Below are 13195 nucleotides of genomic sequence, written 5' to 3'. Positions count from 1 at the left end.
ACCCATATAAATATAGTCAACTGATCTTTGAAAAAGGAGCAAAGACAATTCAGTGAAACAAAAATAGTCTTTTAAACAAACAGTGCTGGGACAATTGGATATCCACATGTAAGAAAAAAAAATGAATGTAGACACAAACCTTACACCTATCACAAAAATTCACTCAAAAATGGATCATAGACCTAAATATAAAATGGAAATCTATAAAACTCCTAGAAAATAACACAGGATAAAACTGAGATGGTCTTGGGTATGGCAATGATTATTTAGATACAATACCAAAGGAATGATCCATGAAAGAAATAATTGATAAGCTACATTAAGATTAAAAACTTCTGCTTTGTGAAAAACAATGTGAAGAGAATGAGAAGACAAGCCACAGACTGGGAAAAAATATTTGCAAAAGACACATCTAATAAAGAACAATTATCCAAAATCTATAAAGAACACTTAAAACTCAACAATAAGAAAACAAGCAATCCAATTTCAAAATGGGCCAAAAATCTTACTATGCACCTCACCAAAGAAGATACAGAGCTGTCAAATAAGCATATAAAAAATTCTTCATATGATATGTTATAAAGCCCATAGAAATTAAAACAAGATGCTACTACACACCTAATCGAATGGCCAAAATTCAGAACAATGGCAACACCAAACGCTGTCAAGTATGTAGAGCAACAGGAACTCTCATTTATTGGTAATGGAAATGAAAAATGGTACAGCCACTTTGGAAAACAGTTTGGTGATTGCTTACAAAACTAAACATACTCTTATGATATGATCCAATAACCACACTCCTTGGTATTTACCCAAATGAGTTGAAAACTTATGTCCAGAAAAAAGGCCATCACATGCATATTTATAGCAGCTTTAATCATAATTGCCAAAATTTGGAGCAACCAAGATATTCCTCAGTAGTTGAACGAATAAACTGTAGCACATTCCAACAATGGAACATTATTCAGCACTAAAAAGAAGTAAGCTGGGAAGACATGGAGAAACCTTAAGTACATATTATTACTAAGTGAAAAAAAGTCAATCTGAAAAGGCTACGTACTGTATGATTCCAACTATATGCTAGTCTGAAAAAGGCAATGCCAGAGGTTGAGGGTAGGGAGATATGAATAGGCCAAGCACACAGGATTTTGAAGGCTGTGAAAATTCTCTCTTTGATACTATAATAATGAATATATGTCATTACACATTTGTTCAAACCCATAGAATGTACAAACTACTAAGAGTGAACCCATGTAAACTATGGACGTTGGGTAATTATGATGCGTCAATGAAGGTTCTTCAACTGTCGTAAATGTACCACTCTGGTGGAAGATGTTGATAATGGGAGAGGCTATGCATGTGTGGAGACAAGGGGTATATGACAATTCTCTACCTTCCTCTTAATTTTGCTGTGAACCTAAAACTGCTCCAAATAGTCTTTTTTGAAGTCTCCAAGGTTATGACTTTTTTTCGTATAATAATATTTAATGTCCTCATCACATTTATTTTCCAGGTTCAGTATTCAATCTAGGACTTTCTCATTTTTGGTTACTATATTTTGATTCTATCGTGGTCAATATCCTATTGTTTTGGTTTTGAAGCACATACAAGCCCACACATTGTATATGGCACAGTTTTGTAGGTACCCTCCACACACGCACAAATGGGAGTGATACCCCTGGAACTGTTGGTGAAAAGTCCTGAGCTATTGTATAATTAAGGGCATCTTGCCATTGGTGTTGTGTGTATTTTAACCATTTACAGAATTCTCAGAGTGCCCTCTTTCCTTTGAAAGTGTATATATTTTTCATTGCCTGCTAACTGCAGGAAGCCTGCATTTGTGTTTTAAAAATATATCCTTTGTATTAACCTGCTGCACAGGCCTGAATGCTGAAGATATTTTTATCTTCAATTTCAAGCATTTTGCCAGGAAATGCTTTGGAATTGACCTTTTCAATATACAGTGATTTTCTTTCAATTAATGTTTCTTTCATTACGTAAAATTATTTTATTATATTTTCAAAATTATGTCTATTTCAATATTTTAGATTTATTTTGCAACCCTAGGGATGTCTGTCTATTGGCTCTTTATCACTGAAATGGCCCTTTATCCTCTGCCATATCTGTTCTATTTTCTCTGTTGACTTTCATCTTTTTGATTGTGTCCCTGCATACCATTGATTTTTCTTGAGGCTGTGATCCAGTTCACAGACTTGTTGGTTGTTGTTTCTTTATTTGCTTGGGGGTTTTTTAATTTGCATGTCTGCTCTGCATCTTGCTGCATGTGAATGTTTTTCGTAGTTCAATATCTATTTCTTTTCATAATTCCATCAAATCCCTTTTTATCTCATATTGTTGTTTTATCAATTTCTATTTCATTTAACCTGTTTGCATTAATTTTCTTGCAAGTGCAATTTATTTGAGAATAGTATTTTCAACTGTTTTCTAGGGTTAGTTTTCTGAGATGTTTTTCTTTGTGTTATATGTATGTTGCATTTCTTATACTTTGCTCTAAATGTATTCTTACCATGTATGTTGCTTTTTTTCTTTGATGATTACTTTCAAATATGGAAAGTCCTATCCCACACTGGCCATTCTTTCAGAAAACAGTACGTGTGGAATATCTTTGAATACCTTTGGGATCTTCCCTGGGCATTTTGTTAGAGGAAACATTAATTCCTGCTATCTCATCTTTTCAAGAGCAGACTTCTCAGCAGAGAGGAAATAGAGAAAGAAAATCTCCTGGGCCCTCTCTCCTCCTTCTTCAGTCAACCCAACCTTAATTAATACTAGGACAATGGACAGCCCTGGTCACTCCAAGTGAGATTAATGTGTTAAAAGTTTTGGGTTATACGGTGCCATGTGTGAGTCCTGCTTGGTTGTTAATGGTGACTGTTTTCTGTGCTGCTTCTTGTATAATGTAGGCTCACCAGGGCTGCTGTTTATCTGCACCTCTCAGCTGCTTTTCTGCAATATGGTGAATTAAACCAATTCAGCTAGTTAAGTAAAGCAGGCCATTTAGGTTCATGAGTCCAAGCTTGGTCTCCAATGCAGGAGAAAAAAATATATACTAGCTGAATTATCTCCTAGATGCTTGATTTATCATTTGGTTCAGAATTTGGAAGGACATATATTATGTTTCTTTTAAATTTTGAAACTCTTAATAGTATAGATTATCTTTTCTCTTTCATTGACTGAAAGAGATAGAAAGGGAGCTGGGGATACAAGAGGCTAAATTACAAAAGCTTATGGGAGTTCTCAACAAATATTTTTAAACTCCTGAATTCAAGGATAATTATTTTGGGTTGAGAATATGTTTGTTCTCTTCCATGAATAATGCGATATGGTTGTGATGTGTCTCTCAGAATGTATTTGTTTTCACTTTTGGATTGGCCTTCACTTTGGTAATTAAGTGAGGAGGTGATACAACTAACAAAGAAATACTGATATCCTCAGGGAGAAATGTAGGTATAGTGCTTGTCAGTAACACTACGGTTATGGAACATGTGTCTCAAAGTAATGAATATAAGGCCTGAGACACTGATAAACTTTGTGATTCCTGTTCAGATAAAGTTGTAGGTCACAATTATGTAAACTATAAATATTAAGAAGGATAATAAGTGTGGACTAGCAAAGTGTATAGGTGATAAAAAGAAATGAGATAGGATTATTGGAGCTGGTTAAATTAATCCAGACAATCTTTTCGGCAAAGACAAGTTTGGCATAGGAATTTTAGGGAAGAGTGGCTGTAACTGCCACAGGGATGGGTTAAAAAATCTGAAGGAAAGAAAATGTCTGAGAACAGAATAACACATTCAATCCTTGTTTGTGGAATAATAGAGGTTAAAATACAAGGAGCTTATATGCAGCTTACATAAATGTTTGTTGAATTGATAAGCAGCCTTAATCTGCTCTCTCTGCAGAGACTAAATAATAAATTGTTAAAATTTACTGTGATAAATTTGCATCAAAATAATTAAAATGGTATATGTTAAATTCTTATATATAGATTATGTTTTATAAGGTGCTAAATAGGGGTGTAAAATTCAACATTCATAAGGAGATACTTGACATCTGATGGATCTATTTTCAAATGAGAATGCATAGATGTCTTGGCAAACATATCGGAAGCAGGTGTCCAGAGACAGGTTATAGTTAAGAGTTTCAAGTGAGGGAGAGGAGTATGATTTTATAGCACTCCTTCTCTACTCTAAACGTTGGTAAATAAAACTTTCCAAGGAACCATGAAACATTCATGTCATCAATAAGAATAAAGGCAGTTCTGAGGTTTTGAGGTTTGGATAACATCACTTAGATTCCCCAAGTCTTTGGCTCAAGAGCTCTTGATATTATCAAGTCCACTGATTGTTTTAACAAATTTGTCATATCTTAGAATCCAAGAAAGTGTATCAAATGTTTCTCATTGAACCTTAAATTCAAGCACTACTCCAAAATTTGTCTCTATACATTGAAGACTACAGATTTCTGGACAGGTTGAATGCAGACATGCATGACCATTATTTTTAAGTCTCAATATTAATATTCCCTGAATCAGAAACTGAATTTTCAAAATTGGACTAAAGATTCTAAATCTCCTAGAAAATAACTATGTCTCCCTCTTTTCCTTGGTTCAATTGTTAAGATTGACATGTTGAGGAATCATTGTGATTTTTTTTACTTTTGAACATTTAATTTTCTTCTTTGGTTAAATCTAAATAAATACTTCTTGATTAGGAGGGACAGCTGGATACTTGAACAGTTGGCTGCAGAAGATTATGGAATAACTTCTCAGGAAAACATTCCTAACTAGATACACAGCCATCTGTCAGATATTGTTTAAAAATTCTTGTGTGTGGAAAAGTGTAGGAAATGAGCTTTTAATGGTCCTCACATTGACATTTTCAGTAATAAAAGCATGGGTCAGGTAAGAAGAGGGAGGCGTTAACTACCCCAGGGTAATTTTTAGCAAAATAATTGTCCTAAATCAGAATTTTTCAAAGTGAGCTCCATGAATTCTAGAATTAGGATTCTAATAAGTGTTATTGATTAAAAGAGAACTTTATTCTGGACATCTCATTTTTTCTTCTTTCTATCTGTATTGTGTTGCTCTTCCATGCACCTCTTTGCTCTAAGGGAGGTTATTTTTTCATCTGCTCTACCAGTTCACTTAGGTGAGCCTTCGCACATATTTTTTTTCTCTTTAAAAGAAACACAGGAAGGTGAATTATATCAAAACATGATAATATTTCATATAAATCACTTTTCTAACATAGTTTGTAAAAATTTAAGAAAAAAATACACTCACTAAATAGATCATGAGAGCTAAAGTTCCTTTTTTTCCTTTTTGTTGTGTTACCCGACTGTTATACCAGTTAACAGCTACAATCATGATTTCCGGGTTCAGCAATTCGAATGCACTTTTTAAAGTATCACATTATATTATTGAGATTTATATTGTTACATGTGCAAAAGATGGTAATATGATTCAGTGCATTTCTAATTTATTAAATAGCTTTATTGGAAGATTGATGATTAATAAGTGAACGTAAACCTGGAAAAAGATATGCCATGAGAGGTTTCTTACATCATTTCTAATAATTCACTTGGATGCACATAAGTGGAATTCTTATCAAATGACCAAATGTCATGATACTTGAAAGAAGGTGAATAGATGAAAGTTTCACATTTTAAAAAAGTTTCAAAAACAGACTGGAATGTTGGACTGAACACAATAAGATAAATGTTCATTATTAAAGTATTCTCTTTTGAATTTATGAAACAAATATTTTACCTCTGCTGCTGAAAAAAATAGCTTAACAGCAGAGACAAAGAAGATTTAAGAGTAACCACTGATATTAAGCTAGATTTGAATCAACAGTGAATGTCACAGCTAATATATCCAATAGTACCTTAGGCTGCTGTCAAAACGGAAAGTTTTGAGAAGCATGTCTATCTTTTTTTCTTCTATTTTGATTAGACCTTGGTAGTAGTTCTGTTTTCAGTTCAGTGTTCAACCCATTTCAAGAATGATTTTAACAAACTAAAGTGTGACTACAATTGTGAAAATTCAAAATCATTAGGGAAACTGGAGATTTATCAGTGATTGTAGATTTAAATATGAACTAGACAATAGTTTGATAGTACTATTATGTAGTGAATTTTTTCACTCAACAAGCTTTCACTGGGGGCCTAAGATGGGCTAGTTTCTAGGACAATCAATATAAAACCAATGGACTGACTCTTTCCTCAATACTTACACAAATAACTATGACATAAGGTATAATACAACAAGTTTCATTAAACATATTAAGTAGCTTGTGCTACTGAAGAAGCCTGAATGAATGTTTTATCTTGAATTCTTTGTTTTTGAATTTATAATAAATGAGAACAACATTGCCATTAAAGTTTTTTCCAAACATTTTCTATCTTTGACCAGTGTTTCTCAATTTATTTGTCTTTATGATGCCCCTCCTGAAAAAAAATTTATTTTAATTTAATTAATTAAAATTTTATTTAATGTCTACCTAATGAAAGCAATTAAATGTTAAGGAATAAGATTTTGTCAAATATAATTGGGTCTCAAAGGACCACAAATCATTGTAATATTTAAGATTTTTTTCTATGATTTTCTCCTTCTACACCAAACCAATTTTGTCCTTTTGGGGGGAATATTGCTTTCACTGAGAAGGTATGCTCTATGTGATCCATTCTTTATACGTTCACTCAACATCTTATCAATTCTCATCTCCTAAGCTTCATTCATATTGCTCCTTTAGTTGTCATTGCTTTTTCCTCTTTTAATTTACACATAATATGCCTATACTTGGGACACAATTCTAATCCCCTTTTCCTGTGAGTGTTGATTTATGATGACAATATAGATTTTAAATAATCAATTTATAAGTTTATTTAAATGTATTTTATGTGTTTAATTAAATGCACTTAATTTTTACTATTTTTCAGTTGTAAGGATCTGATAAGACTGTATAATGCATTTATGGGCGGACACATAGCAAAGCGAAAATTGATAGCAATTACTTTTATGTTATCTTTTTATAATTTGATCTACTATACATTTAAGCCTTAAATGTGTTTCTGATTAATATTTCAACTACAGTGTTTTATTTTATTAAAATTATTCAATATTGTGTTCATCAAAGTATCTGTATCCTAATGATTTCACAAACTCTATCAATAATCCTACATTAAATGACAATAACCATTTCACCCTGAAATCTTTCTTCCTATTGTTTCCTTCTTAGAAACTTTACCCGCAGATATCAAATCATGACACTATAGCAGTAGTTCAGAAGTGTAGAAGATGAAAGGGAGAGATGAGATCAATTGTGGGTGACAATGGTAGCTTTAAAATGGTAACTTTAAAAATCCAAATTGAAAACCAAGCAAAGAGCCTACAGTGTTACAGATTGCCAGAAGATATGTACTTTGGGAATATAAAATTGAGAGAAGGCATTTTTCTAAATGGGAAATGGCAAATATTACTGTTCAGATTTAGAACAGGTTCCGCTGCTGTGTGGTGGCTTGATTGTACATCTGTGACTTTTCCTCCCTCTGGTATGATGCATCTCTATCTGATCACTAATATTGAAGTACCTCCAGCTTTTCAAGTTCTCATTTTAGTTGATTTTTTTACATGCTTCTTTGCTTTTGCACCTATTGATATCCTATTTTTTATCTGTTATAACTTGGATGACAAATGGCATTTCTCAAACTTTAATCGAAGCTTATATAAAAGAAAAATCTTGTTATAGGTATTCTTTGTGATTAATATAATTTTACTCTATACAAGTTTTATATTCATAAGTGCTCTGAATGAAAACATTAGCTTTAAAGAGTGGAATTAAGGAAACAATATGCAACTTATTTTCAAAAGTTTATTACACCTGTGAAGTTCATGCTATTTTTTACATCCATCTTCTACAAAGCTTTTGTTCTCATCATATTAATTAGCTATTATTAGAGACATCCTCTTTAACCATATCACTCAGTAGTATTTGAGCCAAGTATATAACTGTAAGAAGCTCTAAAGTCATTATCAACCATAACAGTTACATGAAATAACTGATATTACTTTTTTCAACTGAACTAATTTGGAAAGAACTATATTCATAATATGATTTAATAAGCATAACAAAAATAATATGAAAATTCTGCTAAAGGCAAAGTTGAGAAATATGATATACATCAGCAAAGGAAAAGAGTCAGATGCTCATGGGTTTCCAGAGGCACAAAGAAACTCTCTAATTGAACCCTAGATTTGAATTCACAAATATTTGTATTTTCCTTTCCTTACTCACAGGTTTTCTTTCTCAATAGTTTGTAAAACACAGGAAGTGGTGTTTATTACCTCAGAAACACTGACAAATTTTCTCTGCCCTTAATTCTGGCTTCAATTTTAAAGTGTGAGCAAGGGACAAATTGGACAGTCCTTTCAGTTGCACAAGCAGCGTCAATTGTAACTTTCTTTCCTGCATAAGGTTAATCCCGACGTACTTTCTTATGTTGAATCAGTTGTTTTTGAAAATATTGATAGAGAGTGGGAACTATTTCAAAGATGCTTACAAACAGCTATAGCATATCACAAAGTCACTTTGTCTCTGCGAGTCTCTGTCGTACATCCTCCAACCTTTTTTCATCACCAATATTTGCCACAGTTAGTGACTCACTTCTTTCAGTCCTAATTATAAACTCATCCAATTCACCAGTTTAGGACATATGTCTGTAAATTAAGCTCATTAGAGAACAGAGAGAGCAGCAGTTTTATTTAAATTAGTCAACGGAGAGCTGTACTTTTTTAAGGCTGATATTTATGAGAGCATAATTAGCCAGGACTAGGCAGAGACTACAAATCTACAGTCCCTTGGTAAACACTCTCCATATTTCCACAAACCAGATAAAGTTATATTAACCACTGTGAAGAATTGGGAGAAAAATGGTTACTGCATAATCAAAACTTAACATTGCTATACAAAGTAGATGATTGATCAGTAGCTTGATTGATAGATATAGATTGATAGAGAAATAAAGTCTAAGAATTGTGATTGATTTGACCAGGTATAATTTATGACTGAGTTATAATTTGCCTTTAAACTTAAAAGAATGAGTATTATAATGCAGAAAGCAGGCAGGAAGACAACATACAGGCAAAGGAAGAAAGGAAGGAAGGAAGGAGAAAAGGAAGAGAGGGAGGGAGGGAGTGAAGGAGGGAAGGATCAGAGCTTAAGTGATTATAGCATCTGCTTCCCCTGCCCACTAAGGAGAATCCATTGATATTCCCTGGATCTTTCTTTTCAAGCATACTACCTTCTCAGATACAGTGTTAGCCTATCAGATTTTGGATCTTAGTATGAAGCAGAAGTAGCTATAAAGTCGTTGAAAAAGCTAAGCGATTTATATTTAAAAGCTGATTACTTACTGGAGAGAAGAATAAATATTCAAGAAAAAAAGGAAGAAGAAGAGATTAGACAGAAGCAATGTGAGCTCTTTGAATAGAGTTTTGGAAAATTTGCAGTGGGAGAGGAGAGTCTTTATTGGTCTTTAATAAAATATTAAGAAAAAGAAAAATAGAAAAATAAAAGTATTTCAATATAATTCTCAGTTAAATAAAAATCTGATATGTGTAAGATACTTTGGTGTTTTAAAGACTATTTCCATGAGCTTTTATTCCTAGCATTCTTGAAGGAGATTGTATATCATGGATACATTTAACATACATTTGTGCATTTAATTTCAACCTCCATCCTCATGAGCCTCTAGTTACTTTCAGGTCCTAATAAAACCACTTTAGAAACAAGGTGATGGGTAAATTATTTAAACCGGATCCAGGTAGGATGCTAAATTTGATTACTAACATTAGTCTCTGGGGTTTTCACTCCATTTACTGGAAACAGTAATTTTTCCCATGATTACACAGCAATTAGTAACAAGTCTAAGTAGAAACCAAATTCCTTATTAGTTCTCCCATACTTGACTTTTTCTTTGCCTCTTAAAGAATGTCTTAAAGCAAAACACACTTTTATATAAGATAGAGATTTGTGAGAAATGGAGAGCAGAAAGGACACTGACAAGATTCATAAAATCATTACTAAGTTGCATTTTCGTCTAGAATTTTCTTTCTTTTACAATTATTTTACAAAGCTTTTACAAAGCTTTCTCGGCATCTTTGTCTTATGGGTTGGAAGATTAGGAATCTTTTATCACCCCAGCTCATTGCTCATGTCTCCAATCAGACTGGGAAGGGTGTTAAATTTTTCAACAACTCTTGCTCCTAGCCTAAGAGAAGAAGGAGAAGACAGAGATAAAGGAGGAAGAAAATAGGAAAGGCAGCTGGGTAAAGATAGACAAATGAGTGTATAGTGGAAATCCCTTCCTCATACACCTGCTTGTAAGAAAAATCTAGCAGCTTGTTTTATACAAGTCTTTTCCTTTATTCAAAATACTCAAAGCAAAGTATTGTCTTTTGTAACCTGTTTTTAAACCTGAAAAAATTAAGGAAACAGAAGAAAGCTAAGCTGGGAAAACATTGTTCTTAAAATAAATCTAGATATGTAAGAAATTTTCTGAAGACAATAAATGATCAAAAACATTGACACTATTTTTTTTTTACTAATGATAGAAAAATAGAATTTGAGAAACAAACAAACAAAAGAAAAACAAAAGGATTTGTGATGTATGGGATCTATAGCCACTCCCATATCATTAATGCTGTATCCATGCCATAATAATGTATTATTCATCTAGTATCACCTCATCTTGTCTGAATTTTACCATTGTCCACTTTTTCAGGGTTTCTTCACTGCATTTGGATATTTTTTTATTCTGCTTACCTCCCTTTGCCATCTCCCATCCAGCATGGTGAATGATAGTCAGTAAACAACTGATAATACATTGATATTAATCAGATATTCAGACTGATCTTCTACATTGCAAGGTTTGAAAATGACTGCCAACTTTCACAGTAAGAACTTTCAAATTTTGCTGAGCTCTACATTCAGATTTTCAGATTATTTGTACAAACACTCAGTAATTTATAAACCCATTTGTTGAACTTGCCAGAGAATAAAGATGGTCTATTTTCTTCAAGTATTTGATTATTCAAGTTGGAAGTGAAAAAAGAAAAACAATGAAGGAAGTACCTGATGCAGGTGTTAAAATTTACTACTTAATCTTACCTTTATCTAGTCTTCCAAAGACAAAGAATCCACAACAGAAAAGTCTGGCCAAGTGTATATGCATTCTGTTCCTCTGAGCATCTCTCAACTATGATGTGGAAAACACAGAAGAAAAGAAAGAAAACATAATGAGAAAATTCATTTTGTCACTAAGGATTCTTTGAAGTTGCTCATTAATCTTTTAGGACATTTTGGCATGATAATATCCAACTCTAGAATATAAATATTGTTAAGCTAAAAAAAAGTGCAGCTCTTGCCTTTAAAGTTATGTCTGCAACTCAGTTCTGTGATAACTCTATTTGAGTCATATTTTAATTGGCTGTGACTTTGAACTTGACTATTTCAGTACTTTGCAACGATTTTATTTTATATTACCTGGATTTTTCAAGGGACAGGTGGGAGAAAGATATACTCTTGAAAAGTGTTTAAGTCTTAAACTCATAGGACAGTTTTCCACAAGCAATCCCAAATGGGTTGGGATGAATGACTGGACTTGCATGAGTCCAAAAATGACTCATGGAAGGGGTATCTGAAATACCAATCCCATGTCCCCATGAAACACTGGGCCAGTTCTCTAATTATTAAAAACAAGAAATTTCTTTCAGTGACTAATCTTGTGAAATGAAGACTCCTCTGGGCAACTATAAGAACCTTCTTTCAAAAGAAGGTGACTGATATATTGAATGAATTTCCAGGATAAAGAACAAAGAAGATTTAACCCAAATTTTCCTTCCTCCCTCCCTCCCTCCTTTCTTTCCTTCCTTCTTTATTTCCTTCCTTCCTTCCTTCCCTCCTTTCTTCCCCCTTCCTTCCTTTCTACTTTTTTCCTTCCTTTTGCCTGCTATACTGATTTTCTGTCACTGCTATTACAAATAGCCCAAGGCACTGGCTTAAAATAAGACAAATCTATTATTTTACAGTTCTGCCAGTTAGAAGTCCTAGCATTAAGATATTGGCTGAGCTACATTTCTTTTGGATGCTTTAGAGAAGAATCTGTCCCCTTGCCTTTTCCAGCATCTATAGGCTACCAGTATTCTTGGATTTGTGGCTGCATCACTCCAACTTTTTCAGTGTCCTTTTACACATGCCACATAAACTTCTCTGACTCAGGCTCTCCAGCCTCCTTCTTATAGAGACCGTTGTCATTACATTGGACCCTCCCAAGTAAGCCAGGATAATCTCCCCATCTCAAGATGCTTAACTTAATCACATTTGCAGAGTCCCTTTTTGCCATGTAAAGTAACATATGAACAGGTTCCAGGAATTAAGGGGGAATTTTGCCTGCACGCTTGTGATCACACAAAGATTAACCTTTGTTCTCTCATCTCGAACATTTCAGACAAAAGCAGGTGACTTAAAGATGTGAAAGTGCCTGTTAACATAGTATACCAGTTGGGCTTAGGATAATAGAAGGAGGCAGAAGAATAAATTCCAAAAGATTCTTTTCTTCCTCCCTGGGTTCAAAGACTTCCTTTTTATTGATGAATTAGTGAGTGATTTCTTGCAAGTGCTAAGAATTCATTGCAATTAGTACCCTAATTCCAATCATCACTGTCACAACACGGTAAAGGAGTATCAGTTGACACAGAAACACAGGGACAAAACACAAAGAAAAAACTTGAATGGAATAGTTAGGTGTAGCTAAATGTCCTATTTATTTTTATATTCCCATGTATCATTTAAAATGTAGGTTCAATCTTTCCTAATAAACTATATAAGTGATTTTTAAATGGAATCTTAAGCAAAAAACTCCCCTAGTAGCCAAATGAATTCAGCATATAATTGTCATCAAATGTTGAATTCACAGAGTGGGTAAATCAAGTCAGAAGTAGCACTTTTAGAATGAGGCCTTAGCAAGATGCATTCCTGTCTGACATTTGCATACACTAAAAATAATTTATTTTAATTTAGCATGTTTTTATCTTCAAGCAGACTCAGGATGAATGTCACCAATAGTTTCTACTTTATTTCATATTAGATTTACAAAAAACCCCACCTAATTT

General features: G+C 33.3%; 1 long non-coding RNA gene across 1 annotated transcript in view; it reads right to left on the bottom strand.

Annotated features, from left to right (window-relative positions):
* LOC129397295 (uncharacterized) overlaps positions 1-13195 on the bottom strand; it is a 76780-nt gene that overhangs the window by 33803 nt on the left and 29782 nt on the right. Inside the window, exon 2 of the long non-coding RNA XR_008624563.2 lies at positions 11193-11280. This is a non-coding gene — a long non-coding RNA (uncharacterized LOC129397295). The remainder of the gene's footprint in view (positions 1-11192; positions 11281-13195) is intronic.

This window comes from Pan paniscus, chromosome 13 (assembly GCF_029289425.2).
Source record: "Pan paniscus chromosome 13, NHGRI_mPanPan1-v2.0_pri, whole genome shotgun sequence".
NCBI lineage: Eukaryota > Metazoa > Chordata > Mammalia > Primates > Hominidae > Pan > Pan paniscus.
Note: the sequence above shows the minus strand (reverse complement) of the source record. Positions and strands in the feature narration are given on the sequence as shown.